At 37.4% G+C, this 19811-nt stretch overlaps 1 protein-coding gene across 8 annotated transcripts in view; it reads left to right on the top strand.

The window, feature by feature from the left end:
• B3galt1 (beta-1,3-galactosyltransferase 1) overlaps window positions 1–19811 on the top strand; it is a 336740-nt gene that overhangs the window by 206010 nt on the left and 110919 nt on the right. For all 8 annotated transcript variants that reach the window (XR_776890.2, XM_010606912.2, XM_033756368.1 and 5 more), the window contains exon 2: window positions 5042–5095. The gene's annotated coding sequence lies outside the window, so the exon portion shown is untranslated. The remainder of the gene's footprint in view (window positions 1–5041; window positions 5096–19811) is intronic.

Genomic DNA, 19811 nt, shown 5'->3' with positions numbered 1-19811 from the left:
AATTTTAGTATATGTGCTCCTGAAGCAAGCACAAAACAATATAAATTTTATATGTTTTCATTCTGAAGAAATGCAACATGACTTGCGCAGGGCTGAAGTCAGGTAAAGTGTGGGTTTTACACTTTTGTTCGTCATTCCAGGAGTTCTGGTGGGGAAGGAGGGGGCTTATGTTGTTCCTTGTCTCCTCTGCTTTTACAGTCTTTCATCTCCTAAATTTGTTAAATTTATGGATTTTCTCACCATCTCACATGCAATGTTGCTGATCTGTGTTCTAACTCACCTAGATATAATATCCCTCTTTACTTTGATTTCCCAAAATAGCAAATCAGGTCAAACAAAGTAAAATAAAAAAAATAAATCCCACAGACTGATTTTCCAAAACTACAAGGAGATAGGCTACACCTACCAAGAGCAACTTGGAGTCACACTTTCAACTTGCTCACGGGATACCAGGTCTGCTAACTTAGGTCAGCTTCCCCACATGACTCTGCTATCTTTTTTTGCAGCAAAATAAAAGAAAGTGGAATCATCCTATGGCTTCTTGCAGAGCTGCGAAGCGCCTTCTAGCCCTGACCCCAAGCTGAGCTGCAGCCCTCCTCTGATGTACACTAAGTTCATTGCTGCATGTAACTTCTCAATTTTCCTTCTCTCACCAGTGTCTGCTAAAGGAAGAGAAAGAAAGAATTTTATTCTAGACTAATTTAAATAATGCCACCTACCTCTATCTCCCAAGAAGGCAGAAAATGCTACTGTTTTGCCTTAAAATATATTCCTCCCTCTTATTCACTTAAATGAATATGAAGAAATATTTTTGTAAGTGATATTGGGGAAATCCTGTGAATTCATGGGCTTAGGAATTTTAGAATAAATGTATTTATGCATGGATTTTTTTTCTCCTCCCTTCCTCATGTCCTGCTATGATCCAGAGATCAAAAATCAAGCAATACGAGCAGACTGAGGTGGCTACTAACCACCGGGGCAAGGTACCCAGTAATATGTGCCTGAGAAACAAAAATGGTAGTCTTGCCAGGAGCTGGCCTTGTCCCAAAACAGCATGGTGCCAAAGGCAGGAAGGATAACAAACCCAAACATAATCCAGGGTCTACAGGAATGCTTCAGGGTTTCCAAGGAAATTAAAAACTAATAACCAGATTGCACATTGTGAGCTCTGTGCCCTGTGGACTTCTGCTGAATTATGGATGAGGTGGGAAAGAGAGTGAAGGAATGGTGGCTAAGGAAAGAAATGGACCTTTCATTAGCAGCAGCCATAGATGTGTCATAAACCTCTCTTCACACCAGTGCCCCGGGACTCATGAGGTCGTGGATGTTTGGACCATGCTAAAACGGTGTTAATATTTGCTGAGGAACATATATAGAGCCTTGTTGGAAAATCTTACTTCGCGGAGTTGTGAATGATTTGAATATTTTTAAAGGCCTCAAATAACACAGGAGGCATAGTGAGGGCTTCACATCAGGAAGCCACATGGAGCCACTATGGGTCAAACACTGTGTTGTGATGAGCAACTTTCACATATCGTATCATCTCATTTCATTCTCACAGCAAGAAGGCTTATTTCTCACATTTCCAGGGATAAAAGCCTGGCTAAGAGATCCAGCAAAACTGTGATCCTAGCTGTACAACATGCTAAGATCCAGTTAGTTATCTCATTTGCAAAATCAGATAGTTCTACCTACCACTTCTTATTGTGAGGGCTAAGTAAGTCAAGATGCAGAAATTACTAACTGCAACACAAAGTGTGACCCATAAATGGTACATACTTGGTAATGGCAAATATACATTTATATGTATATGGTGTGTGTGTGTGTGTGTGTGTGTGTGTACATTAGGATTAAGAGCAACATGCTTATTAGAATTAAGAGCAACATTCTTTGTGCGGTGAGGTGGAATCTCAGTGTTGTTTTCATCTGCATCTCTCGAATGACCAGTGATGTAGAACATTTTTTCAAATATTTTCTTGCTGCTTTTACTTCTTTGTCTGAGAAATGTCTGTTCATTTCGGGTGCCCATTTTTGAATCAGGTCTTTATATTTGGGGGGACTGACTGTTTTGAGTTCTTTATATATTCTTGATAATAGTCCTTTGTCTGAGGAACAGCTGGTAAAAATTTTTTCCCACATTGTAGATTGTCTCTTAGTTCTGCTGATGGTTTCTTTTGAAGTACAGAAGCTTTTTAGTAAGATGAGAATTACTATAAAATGGAATATTACTCAGCCATAAAGAATGAGAAAATAGATTCATTCATAGGAATATGGATGCATATTGAAGATATACTCCTAAGTGAAATAAATAAGTCACACATGTGTAAATACCGAACATTTTCTCTGGTGTGAATAATCTGCAATAATACATAAGATCCTAATAAGACTACTGACATTTAGAAATGGAAAGAAAGGAGCTAAAAGTGTAGGGAAAGTGAGATGGGTAGGGGAAGGGTAATAAGGGAAAAGAAAAAAATGTGAGATAATAAAAAGATGGAAATAAAGTGTTTGTAGATGGGGAGGGGAGGAGGGGGTGAAGGGAGGGCAGAGGTAAGGGGAAAAAATGAGAATCAAGATTTGTCATGTAGAGGTACAAGATCCCAACAATGAATGTAACTGTGCTGTATCCCTAAAATGTACCGATAAACTCAATTAAAGCTGAAAAAAAAGAATTAAGAGCAACATTTGAGCTGGGGTTCTCTGTACCTCTAAAGAAAAGAGTTTATCCTGAGTGCAAAGGGTAGTGTTCAAGCAAAAAAGTTTCTTGACTATCACTTCAGAAAAAGTATAAATACTAAATCAAGAAAAAAAATTTAAATCCAGAATTAAGTATAGGAATGAAACAATAAACACACACACACACACACACAAAAAAAAAAAAAACAAATATTGAAAACAAAACACAAAACAAACACTGAAGCCTCTTTATTACTGTAACTGATGTATTATGTATGTCTTATATACTCAAGAGCCCTGAAATAGGCCCAGTGGGATATTAAAACACAGAAATTTCAAATGAGAAGCAACCATAAAGAACATCCAATGTAAAACTTCTTATTTTACACAGGAAGAAGCTGTGGCTCTTTGGCAGTGGATCTCCTGGCTATGTCCCAAAGCCATCCAAGAGGTGATGAAACTGCTGGGCAAGTTGTTGTTAGGAGCTTGTCCTGCCTACCTTTTAAAATCAACTTCCCTTCTCAAAGTGCTATCTGTAGGTCCTCCCTCAGTGGACGGCAGATGGGCCCTTCCAGGTCACTGATGAAATGCATACGTGCAGTGCAGTGCAGATATCACTGCATTGGAATTTCAATTTTTCTGTTTTCCGTTTGTCTTTAAAACTGGGGAGTATTTTTGCTGAGTTGTAAGTCTGTTTAATAGTCTCCTCCTTGATTCTTCTCTTCCTTTTATTTCTCACCCCATCAAATTAACCAGCAAGCCCTACTGAATCGACCTTTAAAACATACCAGCCTGGGCCAAAATGCCATCCTTTTTTGGCCTGGACTGAATTAATAGCCTCATAGCCTTCTTGCTTTCATTTTTCTGGCAGTGGTAGTGATCGTCTAAGTATAGATCACTTTAATGGATTTATGGAAAGCCTTCCAAGGTGTTCTGCTCCATTTAGAATAATACCCCAATGCTACATGTGGTCCACAAAGTCCTGGGCCAGCCGGTCCGTCTGCCTCCTCCAACTCATCTTCCACTTGGTCCTGTGCTCCAGACATACTTGACTTCATTCTCTTCCCTGAACAATCTCAGCTCTTTCCCATGTTAGAGCTCTAGTGCACTGTTGCTTCTGCTTGGTATATTCCTCTACCACAGCCTCCTGTATCCAATTACTTCTTTTCAGTCACATCTCCACTCCTGTCAGAGATACCTTTCCCAATGACCTAATCCAAATAAGGCTTCCAGTTACACTATCTCATCACTGTGCTTTATTTTCATTGTAGCATCTAATGTCATGTTTTACTTCTCTGATTTATCATTGTAATCCTAGCACCTGTAACAATGTATGACAATAGCGGGTGTCATATGTATGTAAGTGAAGGAATGAAGGAATGCCAGTATAGATACCAAAGGTGGTACATGAGGGTCTTTCTGGGTCACTGAAAAGACTCACGGACCTAGAAGAATGTATCAGAAAGAAATGTGGAGAACCAAATGTTATTCTGATTTAGGCCTACAGGGAAATTGCTCATACTTTTCCCTGAGTCTCAACCTGCTATTGCAATTTCCAAGTACCAAGGATATTTTATCACTATTGTTCTCTGTAAGTATTCTAAATCTTGTAAATAAAAAATTAGAATTGTTATCAATTTCTTTGTGTGCATCATGTAGAATTTTATTAGCTCTATTGTACTCAGCTTATTTTTATGTCTGTCGCTTTCCTTTCTTATTTCTTAAAGGCTTTCGGAAGCATTCCTTTCGGAATGCTGTGGGTAGATTCCTATGTTTTCAAGTTGTGGTCGTGAATTTTAGTTCAGGCTTTTAATAGTAGAGCAGTATGAAGAAAGGCCATGATCAAGGAAATTGGCCCCTAACCCTGTATGTGCCTCAGCCATTTGAACTATTTGTATTTTTATGACATCCTCTAAATATGCTGCTGAATAAAATTGTCGCGATACGTACGAGTTAGTTTCCAAAGGACAATCACAAATGGGATGAGCACTGAGGAACTGAGAATAAAAGGAATGTGGAATGCATTGAGTCCCCCTGCCTGCACATAGTTCCACACTCAGAGCTGCTAGGCAGCCATCCTGCCGTGGACAGCAGGCACCCAGTACCCTTCGGGAGAGCAGAGGCGGCGTTCGCTCTGAGGAGCCGGATCCTCAGCACGGCCCATGCTTGAAGCGCTTCAAATAATGTTCCTCTAACTCTTATGTTCTGAAGGGCTTTCTGTTGTCATTGTTTTTGTTTTTAATCTGAAAGTTCTTTGCTTACTAGCCATAAAGGACTAAATCTCTAGCAAACCGGATTATTCTGTGCTCACTTGCGAAAACGTGAATTTGAAATAAGATCCTCTCCTCCCTTTTTTTTTTTCCAGATCCTATTGTGGACTCTGTTACCCGTGGACTTCAACCCAAGAAGATCTCTTGAGGTGAGGAATGAGATTATCTCTATTGCAAACTCTAGGAAAAAGTGTTGTTTCTTTTGGGATGTGATTTCCATCTCTAATCATGGAGAATAGGAAAAATGTGCTCAAAGTTAAAATTATTTACGTAGATGCAGTGATTGGTTGCTGCATTGGCAATAGGAAAACAATTTCATATCCAGGGATAAGATCAGTAAACATTTTGAATAGAAAATGCCCATGTGAGAACATCAGATAATAATTAGTTATTAAATTAGATAATAGTCACCTGACTAATGCTAGTCATTCATGTGGCAATTACTCTTCCTTCTGAGTGGGACAAGTGAGTAGAGGAGGCTCAAAGTTTTAGTCAGAATTCTTGCTGCTGATGAAACCCAGGATTCATTCATAAACTCTAAATTCACTTCCAAAATCTACCACCAAACTATTTGACAGCTTATAAACTTACTACAAATTGACTGAGAAAAACTGTGCAGAAATGTATAGTCATTGCAAAACTAAAATATAAATAAAGTGTTATGAAATTTCTTCCAAAAGGGTGGCTGTGCGAACTGGAAAATAAAAAATGAGCTCCAATTAGTGTTAATATTATCATAAGATGAAATGAATATATCAAAGTATATCTGAAAAATAAGAAAACATATAATTTTGCAAACCTACTTATAAAAGGTATTTTCCTTTGTTGCCACATCTGTGCTCATAGTTATCAAGTTGTAATTGCAACAAAATATTCTATCAGATGCCTCTACCTTAATTTAATTAATATTTCCATTGTTATTTGTCATTTCTTTTTCCACATAAAAATGTTGTTAGAGAAGGAGTTTTTAAGGGACAGGGGTTTCTTCTCCTCCTCATTTCTTTCCTTAGAATAAATTTTTGTTTGTTTGTTTTGGTACTGGGGATCAAACTCAGGACCTTGTGCTTGCAGGCAGGTGCCCACACCACTAAGCTAAATCCCCAGCCCTCCTTAGAATAAATTTTTAAAAGTGAAATTATCAAATCTATGCTTCTGAACATTTCTACAATTCTTAGTATATTATATCAATTTATTTTTTAAAGGCATGAAATTAATCCTTTCTCTAGTCAGACCTGAAGATTACAGATTCATGTCAATCTCACCAGCCAAGGAGAATCCATCCACCTGTCTTTCTGCAATAGACTGAAAAACACTGTCTTTTTCAGGCTTTCCTCTTTATTTCTGCCATTACCAGTAAGATCATTTTAACATGTTAAAGAATTAGTTTATTTCTCCTTTTGTGTGGCCTGTTACAGTTTGCTCAGTGGTGGGCCAGTATTTTCAATAGAAAACCAAGGTTCATAAAGGCACCAGGGCAGAAGGCAGATGATGTTATTACCATTTTAGATTGCACAAGAGGGAAAAGGAAAACACAAACTAAGCAGTGACCAAATCACAGAAGGTCACAAAAGGAAAGGCAGCTTATTCAATGAGACCTAAAGATTCTTTTCCTGTAAGAGTCATATCACATCCAGATTAACTGTTCTTAAAGGATTTTCCCAAGTTTATTTCACAAACAAACAGTAATAAATCCTGTTTCCTCTCTTCCTTCCAACTCACGAAACAATGAAATATGTCCTTTGTTATGCAGGACCGTGGTTAGTATCTCTTGGCATGTGTTCAATGTGTTCTTTGTAAACACTGCTCTAGAATGTCAACATTAGTTGTTGCAACCACTGGGATTTCAGTTTAGGAGAGAAAAGTAGCATCTTTCCTGACCCGTTGCTAGGTTCATGACCGAGAACCCTATAAGAAAAGACAGACTAACAAGGGAAATGCGTATGGATTTGTTTAGTACAAGTTTCAGGTAGTATGAGAGGCTTCATAAATGAGCACTCAAAGAAATGACAGCACTGTATCCTTCTGTGGACAGTTGTGGGAAAGATGCTTGGAGGATGAAGGACCTGATCCGATTGTAAGAAACCAGCAATTTCATAAGGCCTGTGCGTTCAGATTCTTCTCGATCTCCCTATGTGGCATTCCTTCCTTTCTTCCAGGACTAAGGTCAGATAATCAAGACACGGAGGTCTTCAGGGAAGAAAGGGGGGTGGCCAAAGAGTGCCCTTCCTAGGTTCTATGGCCTGCCTCAGGGGAGCATGGTGAAAAATGAGAAAAACCTCTGCTTCTTGGCATCATGCCATACTTTGTGGTGGCAGGATCTGAATCCCATCAATAGTTTAACTGTTTAATAATGTATACTAAATTGGGGAATATGTTTGCCTAATGTCACATCATTCTTGATAATGCATTTATTTTCAATATAAGAAGCAATCTAAAAGATAGCATTTGTTATATAGCAATCAAGGTCAAGTAAAATAGTCAGATACTCAGTCTGACTACCAAAGCACATTATCACACCTAGTCAAAGAGGCCTGGAAATTAGCCCAAATTTTATCACTATAATTTCTTTTTATTTTACTTATTTTCCACTTTTCTGGGTCAGATGTGTGTTTGTGTGTGTGTGTGTTTAGATGTTTTTAAAATATACAGAAAAAAAGTCTTGCCACTTCAGTTGTTAATTTTAGCAAATAATGTAATGTTTGATGTATGGACCAATTCAGTAAATGTGTTCTAACAGTAGGAATAAATAATAATAAATAGCATTTGACTGCAAGTACCTTATTTGCACTGAAGTTTGTGTACTATACTTCAGCACTATCCATCAAATCTATGAGAAATAGGATGTCATGTCTGTGACTGCCCAGATTCCTAATCCCAAGTTCATCCCTAGAAGAGAAAAATGGTCGATCACTGGATACAGCTGCTTTGCTTGAGAGACTTTGTTTTTTTCTCAGTGAGAGGAATAAGTTATAAAGCTGAGAGTAGTATAAGAATTCTGGGCTGGAGGCAGTTTCCATAGCAAAGGGGAATAATCCGCCATGATTTTGGGCAAAGTAAGTTGTACTTCTATTTTCGGTTTGCCCAATAGTGTAACTTTCAAAACAACTGCGTTATTAAAAGTCATGTATTAAAAGCATCAGTCTTAGTCCATATCTAAAATTCCACCAACCTATACAGCAGTTCCCTTTCCATCCTACATTGTTAAAATGAGATTTTTTTTTTCTTAATGAATTGCCTTGGTAATACAACTCTGAAGATATAGCAATTTAGGCCATGTTTATAAAACAGTATTCATTTTATATCAACATGTTCTAGTTAAGAGTTGGCTCTTTAAAGGTAAAATTTGTGTTTTCTATTTGTTTGGTTGGTTGTGTGGTTTGATGTTAGCCATTATTAATTTAATCACTTATTTGGTTTCTGCTGGTAAAGTGTATATTATAGAGATTCTAGCAAAAACATCTGGGTGGCAGTTAAACATTTAATTATCTGAATGATTTACCTACATCATGCCAAACATCTGGGCACTGGAAATTGCTCTCAGTTTGTATTGATTATTATTATGGTACCAAATTTAGTCACTGTCAATGAAGATTGATTACCTTAACATTCAAGGGCCTTGCAATTTACAAGGCAACCGTAAGGTGGATCTCAGTAGGGAGATTTAACAAAAAGAAGGTAGCTAACTAGCTGCATAGTCACCAAGGAAGGAGTCCCAGGGCAGGACCTGGGAGAGTCCCATTCACTCCCTAACTTAGTAAGTCATCCAATAATTATGCACAGTGCTGTTTAAACTAGACCTCATGTGGGAAATGGGGCACTGGAGTGTGACATTAATTTCCTCAACAGAAAAGAAGTACTTCGCTGCATATTTACCCTACGCTTAACCATTGTTGAACTGTTAGTGTGGCTGACTTCTGACAGAATATTTTACATGGAGCTTTCCAACTGGCAGATTCTTGCTTTTGTGCGCTAAGAATACAGTGTATTATTCTAAAAGTTACCCTCGGGAAGAGGCACAAGCATGTATCCCCTACATGGCAGAGGGACTGAGAAACTTTTATGACCACCCTGTGGGATTAATGTTCTAACATGCATTATTGTTACTCTTCACCTCTCTCTATCTCTCTCTGCCTCTCTCTCCCTCCCTCCCTCTCTCCTTGCCGACAAATAATGTGCAGGTGTTATTCATCATTGAACATACACTCTGCTGCAGACAATTTAGTTTATGTATCAGCACAAATACATAGTTGCAGACAATTTATTTAATGTAACCAGGAAATCTTGGTATCTTCCCATAGGTCCTAGTTGGAACAAGAAGACTGAGAAAGCAGGAAAGAATTTAGCAAGTTTAATTCAGAGAAGGGAGAGTTTATATATCTCACTGTCTATATTGCCTCTCATCACTTCCTGTTGTAGAAATTCCCCTTTGTAGATAAATAAAGGCAGAGGCAGAAAAAAACCCAGTACAATTTAGAATTTTCTTTGTCAGAGAACAGCATGTGTATTTTGAGAGTACAGCAATGCTGTTTTAGGGCTGTGCAATCTATAGAAATGAGAACTCAAGCAGCAGCTACAAGTTGCCAGGATAAGGACTAGTCCTGAAAATGAGGAGGGAAGAACCCTGGGGAGGTAAGTATCAGGTGTCAGAGTCTGAGCCTAGGTTTCAAAAGAAGGAAGATGCAAATCAAAGGGGAAGGAATCAAGGAAGGCTCGCAGGGGTGTGGCTGTGGCTGACACCTCACAGGGATAAATACATCCCCAGTTGCCTAGGGCTCCTAACACACATGGGCCATCAGGTAGCTGTGACTCTGAACCTGGGCAGGCCTGGTCCTGTTGGAAAGGAACCCTTAAAAGCAGTCAGGACTGTCACTTCTCATCATGGTGACATCATTTTCTTCTCAACTTCTGACAGCTTTTCAGGTCGGCTTGTTCACCCCCACTCTTTTTCTAACGATAAATATTCTGTATGATAAATCTTATCTTTTCAATTCACTTTTGTTGTTTTTCCTGTGTTGCTTTTATTGAAAAAGAAATTATTTTGTGAAAAGAATTTATTAAAAGTCAACTAATTAGTCTCCTTAAATGCTAATTGTAGTAGCGGTTGATTACTTGGAATCTTTGTATAATGCTCCATCTTTAAGATAAGCTGCTGTGTAAATGGGCTGTGATGTAAATATAAATTCCATTCCCAGTACAGAGTATCCTGCACAGATACTCTGAAGTTAATGACTTCATGTAATACTTTTCAGACTCAACACTTTTTCCCTTTTTTATATAAGTGGATTATGATTTAAATAAGCTCTTGACTCCTCAAAGTCAAGAGATTGAAATTTCTCCAGGAATAGATTTTAGTGTCTTTGATTTGACATTGACAGTTTTCAACTTTCCAGATGTACTAAATAAGTAGAAAATATCAGATGTTGTTAAAATCCTCATTTATTTTAATTATCTTTTAATTAACTTTTTATGTCCTTTAATGAAGATTCAAGGTTTTTTTAATCATACAGAGTTCATGACTCCTGTACACCCCTAATGCCACTAAGGACAAAATTTTACATAATAATTATTACTTAAAGGGAATAGCATGACACACAAGCTATAAGCTGATGGCTTAGAATTAGCATAGCCTTTGATAAGATTTTTATTCCACTGCCCTGGGAATCATGATTTAGGAAAGAGTTGTTTAGAGTTGGACAAAAATCAGAAGCAATAAAAACTGAAATTTTTTACTTTAGTGAACCAGAAAAATAATGAAACTGAATTGGCCCAAGAATTATTCTTTCTCTTCACTGTATACCTCTAAGATAGTCCAACAAAAAGTGTAAAGGACCTTTTTTTTAAATGTTTAAGGAAATGGACATTTAGCTACATTTCACATTGTATACTCATATCAGATTATTATGCTGTACCCTGTAACCATGGAAAATTATAATAAGTATAAAGGAAAGAGAAAACTCAATGGTGATAGAATCCAAAATTATTTCATTAAAAAATCTAAATTAGTAAAAGCCCAAAATTATCCTCTGGCTTGAAATACCATAATTTTTTAAAGAGAATCTCTGAGGCCCTCTGCAAACTGTCACTTACCTTATCATGTAATGCTTTTGAATGATCTGATTTAAGGTTGTGATAAATTTTGCTCTTGACCTTTACAGCAAATACAGTTTATGGTATAAACAGAAGGAATAATAATACAGCAAGAGACATGTTTAAACTACTTCAGAGAATAGACGATGCCTAAGAAATCTCTGTTTACAGCTTGCCTAGGAATGAATGTTAGAGCTGGTGACTATTGATGAAATCTCCTCAATTAGTATGTGTAAAAACCTTGATGGAGAGAGACTACATAACTCACTCAAAACTCTCAAAGCCTGAGTTTTTCTTTTATTAGAGTCTAGCAATCATCTATTTTTTAAAAAAAACTTCCACTATTTAGCAGCTGGAATTAGGACGTACACTTCAAAACCTTAAGATTTCATTTATTTTATTATTTTATTTTAAAGTATTACCATTCTAAAATTTTTCAATACTTTACTATATTATTCATATGTATTATTATTATTATATTAGTATTACCATTCTATATTTATTTTGGACTTTATCTCAATTAGCCTATTTATGGAGATTGGTCTGAATTCATAAATCTGTTTGCTCTGAAGATAAAGCTTGACAGCACAATTTACTGTTTCCTATAAATTACACTCCAGTGAAATATTAAGAGATTCTTTTACATTTGATATATCTAAGTGATCCAAGTTCAACCAATAGCCTTGAGATCACATTTCTTACACCAACATCAATTGAGAGATTTTCCTTGCATTTGTGTTAAATTCTTCTTCATTCAATTCAATCATATCTAGTTGCATGACACTTTCTTTGATCGTTGGGCATCCAGAAGCTGAAATGTAGGTGAGAATGTGATGCCCCTTAGAGCTCTGTGGAAGCGTACTCCAAAGTTTAAATCCAAATCAAGATGGCAGGATTTGGAACCCTGAAGGGAATGTTCACGTGCTTCCAGGGTCAGCGCACCTCAAACTGAGAAAATCTAACTACTCAGAAAATAGTCCCCACATCTGCCAAGCAACCTAACATCACCCTTGAATGCAGAAACCAAGAGGGCTATTTTTCTTTTTTATTTCCTTATTAAAAGATTGATTATTTTTTCAAAGAAACTGAAATTTGGATGCCTCTCTATTAGTAGTCTCAAACTTGTTGATTTCTAAACCCATTATACTCAGAATATTTTGAAGAACTCAACTATCTTTTTATTACATGGGTTATATTTACAAATATTTACCACATTAGAAATTAAAACTTAAATTTTTATTTAAGAATTTTTAAAAGCAATTGATTAATTTTATATTAAAAATTGTTAACATCTTATTTTAAGGAAAAGTAACTACATTTTCCAAAACAAGTTAGTGAGGTGACAATACTTAAATATTTGTAAATTTCTACTACCTGGCCCAACAGAAAACTGCTGGATTCTCATGGCTGCTTTTGGAATTTTTTTTCTTTTTCTCTTGAGTTTATTGGTACATTTTAGGTATACAGTAAGTTACATTCATTATTGGGATCTTGTACCTTTACATGACAGGTCTTGGTTCTCATTTTTTCCCCTTGTCCCTGCCCTCCCTTCACCCTTCCTCCCCTTCCCCTTTACAAACACTTTATTTCCATTTTTTCATTTTCGCATATTTTTTTTTCTTTTCCCTTATTACCTTTCCCCTACCCTTCCCACTTCCCCTACACCTTTAGCCCCTTTCTTCCTATTTCACATTGTCCATTATCTCATTAGGACCTTATGTGCTTTTATAGTTTATTCACACTTTGAAATTAATCTATTGCGATTCATTATTTTAATTGAAGCAGGAAGAAATACAGGACAACAGCCAATTCAAAGCCGTATGTGAAGATTCTGTTTCTACCAATTCCTAGCCTAGAAAACCTGACAAGCCCCTCAGTTCTAAATCACCATTATACTTTACAGCCAAGAACATCGCTGTGATTCTATGACCCCCTTGCCATTGACATCTCAGTTTTTCATGGTCCTAGAAGCATACTTGGATGAGTTTAGACTTTGCATACTTTTAGAGTATTTAGTTTAGTTTTGTTTTCTTTTTGCCTCTGAGGAATAAATTTTCCATCTCTGGAATCCCTGAACTAATAAATTTTAAAATAAATGCTCCAAATTACTTCATCTTTCATAATGAAAATTCTTATATGATCCTAAGACTTTCTAGTTCAATCTCTTTATTTTTCAGATTAAAAAAATAGAAGTTAAGAACAAGATGACTTTTCCAATGACTTCACTTTCATACAGTGTGACAAATTTCATATCCACCCATTTATGGGCATTTAACACTAGACAAGCTAAAGCACGACATATATATGGCTTAAGAAAAGTATATTTACGAGTACTGTCCCATAATCATGGCCTCACCTAGCTGAAACATTCTGCAATTGACCCCACTTAAATTGATCCTCACCACCTTAGCAGTGCTAAGGGATCCTAAATCAAACCAATTAAGGTCAAAATAGACTTCTCCATAAAAGAGAACCAATTCAGAAAAGTTTTGCCCAACGCTATGCCATTTCTAACCTATACTGAGAATATTAAATGGATAAAATTTTCCTCTGATATTAAGGATCAAATATATCTTAACAGATATTGGTCCTGGAAGGCATCTTCATGATGCCTTGTCCATATAATGAGTTTGGATTATGCTGAGTAATCTTTTCAGGGAGGTTGAAATTGGTTCTCATGGAGCTATCCATGCTACTATTATCAGGGAATAATTTTTCAGTGTTCCGGACCAGTTTAGGTCTGCCCTGTTGCCCAAGTATTTCTAAAACACCAAGCGTTTTTATGAGTTTTGCTGTTGTTATTTCTCAAAATGATGCCTGACTTTAACACTACAGGTAAATGTCATCTATACGTTCCCTTTCCTCTTTGATATAGTTCCATCTTTACCAAGAATCTGCCTACCTGCTCCTATTCACTGGTCCAAGCAAATTACTCTACTTAAGGCAAAGCAATGGCCTAGGCCGACCCTAAGAGTAGCTAGTAAGCATGATTTAAAGATGGTTTCCTTGGCCCAAAGCATCTGCTTCTTTTAGACTTACAAGGTTACAAAATCCCCATTTGGAAATTGCAGCACCAAAGAACAATAATGACTGAATTTATGTAGGGCACTGGATTAAATATTGGATGTGCACATTTTTTTGTAATTAACATTTAACACATCTCCATGAGATAGCTGTTATTAAGGAACGAAGCCACACAGAAGTTAGTAACATGTTCCACTTCATATTATGGTATATAGCAGAGCCACGTACTTACTTCTCATTGACTGTCCTACACCCAGTACACTCTGCCTAGCAGAATAGTCTAGGAAAGTGGTGGCAAACCTATGGCAAGCGTGCCACAGCCAGCTGTTTCTTATCACTGAAAGCTCTAAAAGGTTAATAACCACTGGTCTAGGAGAACCTCAGGCATCCTTAAATCTATGGCTCTTCTTCATGTAAGCAATATTTGGCATTTGGCCTCTAATATATCTTTGATTTAGGTGCTTTTTCATTTCTGTCTTGGCTGTTCATTCATGCCTGACCAAGAGTAGGAAAGATATATGTTCCTCACGAACTCATTGATTGAGTGCAGGTATAAAGCTATGTCATCAAAATCTCTAACCTCTTTCTTCATACCAGATAACAGCAATTGAATAAGAGTGCTTTGCTCTAGGACACAGGATCATCGACTGGCATGAGGCATCTTTATGTGTTTGAAATTTAGAGATACCATTAATGCCACAATGCCCATAGCTAGACCAAAGGAAAGTTAGCAAGTGATGAATCTGAACTTTGTTCTTGGATGTAGTTATGTCCATCAACTTTTCTTTATGTCCACACTTTCAGGGCTCATTTTCTAGTTTCACTTAATCTTCAATCTCTTCTAGTTTACAAGTTCCAGAGTTCAGAGAGCCAGTTCCATGTTGCACATTCCTTGACCGGACAGCTAATCAATAACAGAGAATAATCACTTCCTCTTGAGGTTCTTCACTTAATCACATTGTTTGCTGTGTAAGGTAATCATCAATAGTTCTGAAAATTAGAAAAATATATCTTGGGGGTCATTTTTTAATTCTCCTATAGCCCATCTCTGGTCTCCAATGATTCATGTCCATCCATGTGCAAAATATATTTACCTAGTTGTGGCATCTCCCCCAAAATCACAACCTGTTACAGCATTAATTCAAAATCTACCTAAATCTCATTTAAATTTTCATCTAAATATCACTGTCTCAAAAGTCTCAAAAGATTTATATTTCTTATCATCTAAATAACCTACATCATGTATGTGTGAAATGCTGAGTAGTGTGCATCTGGGAGCAAAAATCCTCTTTGTCACTTCTCACAGCACAATAACTTTCCCTAGATCTTCCCACCTTTATGATTAATGTTGAAGTTTTGAAAGAAATCAGAGTCTCAAATACCTCATAGGCACTTTTTCATTTGGCTAGATTCAGTTTTGTTTTCTGCTTATTTGTATTACAAATGAATGAAAGTTAAGTAGCTCCTCCTGAAAGTCAGCCAGGAGCATTTGGTATCTTGATCCCTGCAGTGAGAGTCCCTCCTGATGTCTGAATCAGTCACACTAGCTTTGCTGGCTTTCAAAATCTTGGAATCTATTCTTGAAGATTTGACTAATTCTAGTGCCTTTAATTGCATCATCAGCCAGTGACAGATACAACCTTCTAAACACACAATGGCTTCCTGGCCACAGCTGTATGGAAGTGTATTTTCAGACAGTTAAATTGACAAGTACATGTAAAAACTTAGGTGAAAATTCCACATATATGTTTGTACAACTTCAAGTAACTCATCTAGGTGGCAAAAACCTTTCTCTCTACATGCATTTACATTTGTACATGCAGGGGGTCACAACAATTCATGAAGGGTCACAAGTGGCCCAGCTGCTTAGTAACTGTGGCATTGTTTGGTGCTTGATGGAGAAGCATTTCCCAATTTTAGATATGTTGAAAGCACATCATGTATATTTTAGATATAAGATGATATAGAGTTTCCATAGAATTAAATGAACATTTTTCTGTGCACATAGACTCAGATCAGTCATTTTAATAGCTGCACATTATTTCATTATATTGTGTACCACTGGTTACTTTTTATTAAATATTTAAGTTTCTCTCCAACATTCCTTCTTTAGTGTTTGCAATATGTGCCCTTGCAATGAAATAGAGTTTCAATGTTTTAACATTTATTCCAGAAAGTGTCAATGGGAATTAAAAGATATTTTGGATTAATATGTAAATAATATTATTTTAAAAATCTGTGTCTGATTTGCTGTTTCCTTAGCCCATATTGTCACTTGCTAAGTATTTATATATTTAATTTGAATAAAACTGACTGGGTGTCCCACTAAGTCACTACCAATCATATATGTTATGACTGGTATTTATTTATTTGTTTGTTTGTTCAATCTATTTCAGTAGCCAGAATGTCCTGAGGAAAAACCTTTGGCCCTAGTGAACTGTGAGGAAGGAAAAATGTGGGGAAAGACCTTGTGTTAGTCACTTTCCTGCTACCGAGACAACATGCCCAGCACCCATAACTTAAAGGAGGAAACTTGTATCTTGGTTCGGCATTTCAATGGTTCAGTCTATACCTGATCAGCAGGTTCCAAGGCAAGAATGCACATGACAGAAGGGCATAGGGAAGAAAGCTATTCCACCCAGGGAAGCCAGGAAGAAGAGAGGAAAAGAAGTGAGGAGATGCGGACAAGAATATACCTTTCCTGGTCATGCCCCCGGTGATCCACCTCCAAGCATGCCCCACCTCTTAGCATTATATTTAGCTATGCATCTATGAAGTCATCAATGAATTAATCCACTGAGGAGTAGAGCACCCCGTGGTTCGATCACCTTCCAAAAGTCTCACCTCCAAACTCACAAAACTGGGGGCGCATTTTAGATCTAAACCATAATAGGCCTGAATCACAAAGGCAGCCACGCATACTCCAAGACCACCTAAGAATCATTAGGAGAGAAGCTTGCTGAGTGGGCTGGTGAGGACAGTTACCAAGAAGAATGGTGGAGGATGGTGGAAGGCAAGCACAGCTTGATCCTCTGTTAAGCCTAAGTTAGATCTATCTGACAGTAGGTATAACCCAGTGCACTTGCCACTACCCTTCCTCTGATGGGGAGGGCAGGTGTGGCCCGAGAATGCTAGGGTGCCACCAGGGATTAGGGGACATGAAGCGGGCATGTCAGCCCCTGCAGCACCAGCTCAAACCCCAAGTGCTCATGAGTGTGGGACAAAGGTCAAACCCTGGAATCGTGTCATGCCTCACCGGGGCCAGGAGTACAACTTTCTGCTGAGAGAAAACCTTGTCTATTTCACATGTCTTCTTCCCCCTATTAAGACTTTCATTTGAATCTTTAAAAAATGAAATCTGGTTTTATTCTTAAAGATATTATCCTATCCAGTTTTATGATTCATTTATATTTATCACTCTATTCTACTATTGTTTTTAATATATTTCCAGCGATCTCTTTCTTACCTTCCTTCTGTTTATTTAAACTCGGATCAGATTCCAGCAGGACCAAGAGTTATGTACAGAAGTGAAATGGCCAAGAACCCCATGGTGCAAGCATAAAAGAAGCTGTTGACCTGCAAAGCTGCAAGTGGTGGCCATCTGAGTGCCTTCCTCCTCTAATTAGACTCTTCTCCTGCACAGATAGAATCCCAGGGGTGCCCTCCTCCCTCCCCCCTCCCCCATTCCCCCCCTCTTCTGTGTGTGTGTGTGTGTGTGTGTGTGTAGTGGAAGAGTCATCCTGGCCTCCTAGCTGAATTACAGTGCCCAAGAGGGTGCTTGGCTAGCGTTGTCCCAGCTGTCAAAAGAAGAAAAAAGCCTATTGTCTCTTTATAAAAGCTTAAAATAGAACTTCCTTTGTAAATGCTGCACAACCTCATACAAGCTCCGATCTATTTTCTGATTTACTATAACCACTGGGTCGCTCATCCATAAGGTTGCTCTCTAGGTTTCTCCAAATCTATTTCAGAGTCCCTTCCTCATGTATAACAAGCTATATTTTTTCAAGGTTGAGTCACATTTCATTTTTTGTATGTTTTAATCTAAATTTAGTGCTGTGTCTCAATTCTTAATGGTGTCTGCAACAATTCTCAAATTAGAAAGCTCTTCAAACTTTACTAGCACTGTGTTGTTTTGCTTTTTTCAAACCCTCTCACTATTTTAACATAATAGCTATATTTGTGTAGTGCTTTACAGTTTAAAAAATACTTTCAAACCCATCATTTTCTGAGAGGTAGTATTATTAGTAAGTCCCTTTTCCAAGACAGAGACAATCTGGTTTGGAGGTGGAGGTATAGCTCAGTGACAAAAAAAACTGGCCTAGTATGTGCAAGACTCTGGGTTCAGTCATCCAGGGCCACACAAGAATTACAAAAAATACACACACATGCACACACACACACACACACACACATACACACACACCTCTAGTTTGTCACAGGCTATGCAGCTGCAAACAGAGTTGAAATGGAAGCTGGTCACCTGTCTCTAAAAGCTGTGCCTTTTCCACCACCCAAAAAGAAGTTGAGATTAAAAACTCAGATTCTCTTAAAAGCTGAATCACAGTCTTTGTACATCTTCCCATGGTGCTTGATGTAATCTTTGCCATTCATTGACTCACAGATTCATTTTTTCTTTGCCTCGGTTTTTATTTTTTAAAAGATGAAAAGTTGGGCTAGGGATGTAGCTCAGTGGTGCTGCACCTGCCTTGCAAGTGTAAGGTCCTGAGTTTGATCCCCAATACCAAAACTAAGATGAAAAGTTTATGCAACCTCCACATCAGTAGCTTCGTAAATAATTTATGCTGTCTCAGATCTACAGGTATATTTTAATTGTGTAATTGTTTGGCACTAAAGCAAGGTAAACTGTGTGAAATATGTTCTGTGAAAAAAAAAAGAAGTTAAGGATAGCAAGTGCAATTGTTATAATTACTTAACAGGAAAAAGACTAAATATCAGTGTCTAGAGATTTCACTATAGATTTTGGTCAGACATAATTTGTTCATATTCTTGTCAATCAGCATAAAAGGAAGACATATAAAATCGGTGGCAAGTACCTTCAAAGTTATTAACAGCTAGCATTTATTTAGCATTTACAGTGCATCACACAAGTTGCCTTCCAAATACTATTTCTATTAAATCAGTAAAACATCTATGAAGAAGTTACCAGTACAATCCTCAGTTTGCAGATGAGGAACTGAGTTCTAAGAGCTCCTGCAGGTCTCATGAGCTCATAAGTGGTGTGACAGGGACTTGAACCCAGCACCTATGGCCTCAGTAAGCACACTTGTAACCACCAAGGGCTTGTTCTGTAACAAACCTTAAATTAGAATTTCAGCTGCACAATGACTGCATTAATGTAGGAAATATTAAACTGCTCTGAAGTTCAGTTTTCCATCTGTGAAATGATTTAATAAGTTTTTAAAAATCAGCCTCTCATTAGTACTCATTAAATATCACCTGGCATTCTATGGACACCTCCCATTCTTTATTTCTTGGTTTTAAATATGTCTTGAGCTCCTGTTATTTCTTCCAGCCAACCTCTATATTTCTCTGCACACTTAATCTTCAGAAGCATCATCTCTTTTATACATCTGCATCCACGACTAGCCAGGCACTCTTCTTTCTTTTCCATATTTGAGCAATTTTCTCACCACACCGAGTAAGGATATTCATTCTTAGCATGGTGTTATTTCAAATGAGGTAGTAACTGCAGCATCTTTTATTTTGAGGCATTATTGCTGCTCTCTCTTCTTC

Source organism: Fukomys damarensis, unplaced genomic scaffold (assembly GCF_012274545.1).
Source record: "Fukomys damarensis isolate Sample0158 unplaced genomic scaffold, DMR_v1.0_HiC HiC_scaffold_26, whole genome shotgun sequence".
Classification (NCBI taxonomy): domain Eukaryota; kingdom Metazoa; phylum Chordata; class Mammalia; order Rodentia; family Bathyergidae; genus Fukomys; species Fukomys damarensis.
Note: the sequence above shows the minus strand (reverse complement) of the source record. Positions and strands in the feature narration are given on the sequence as shown.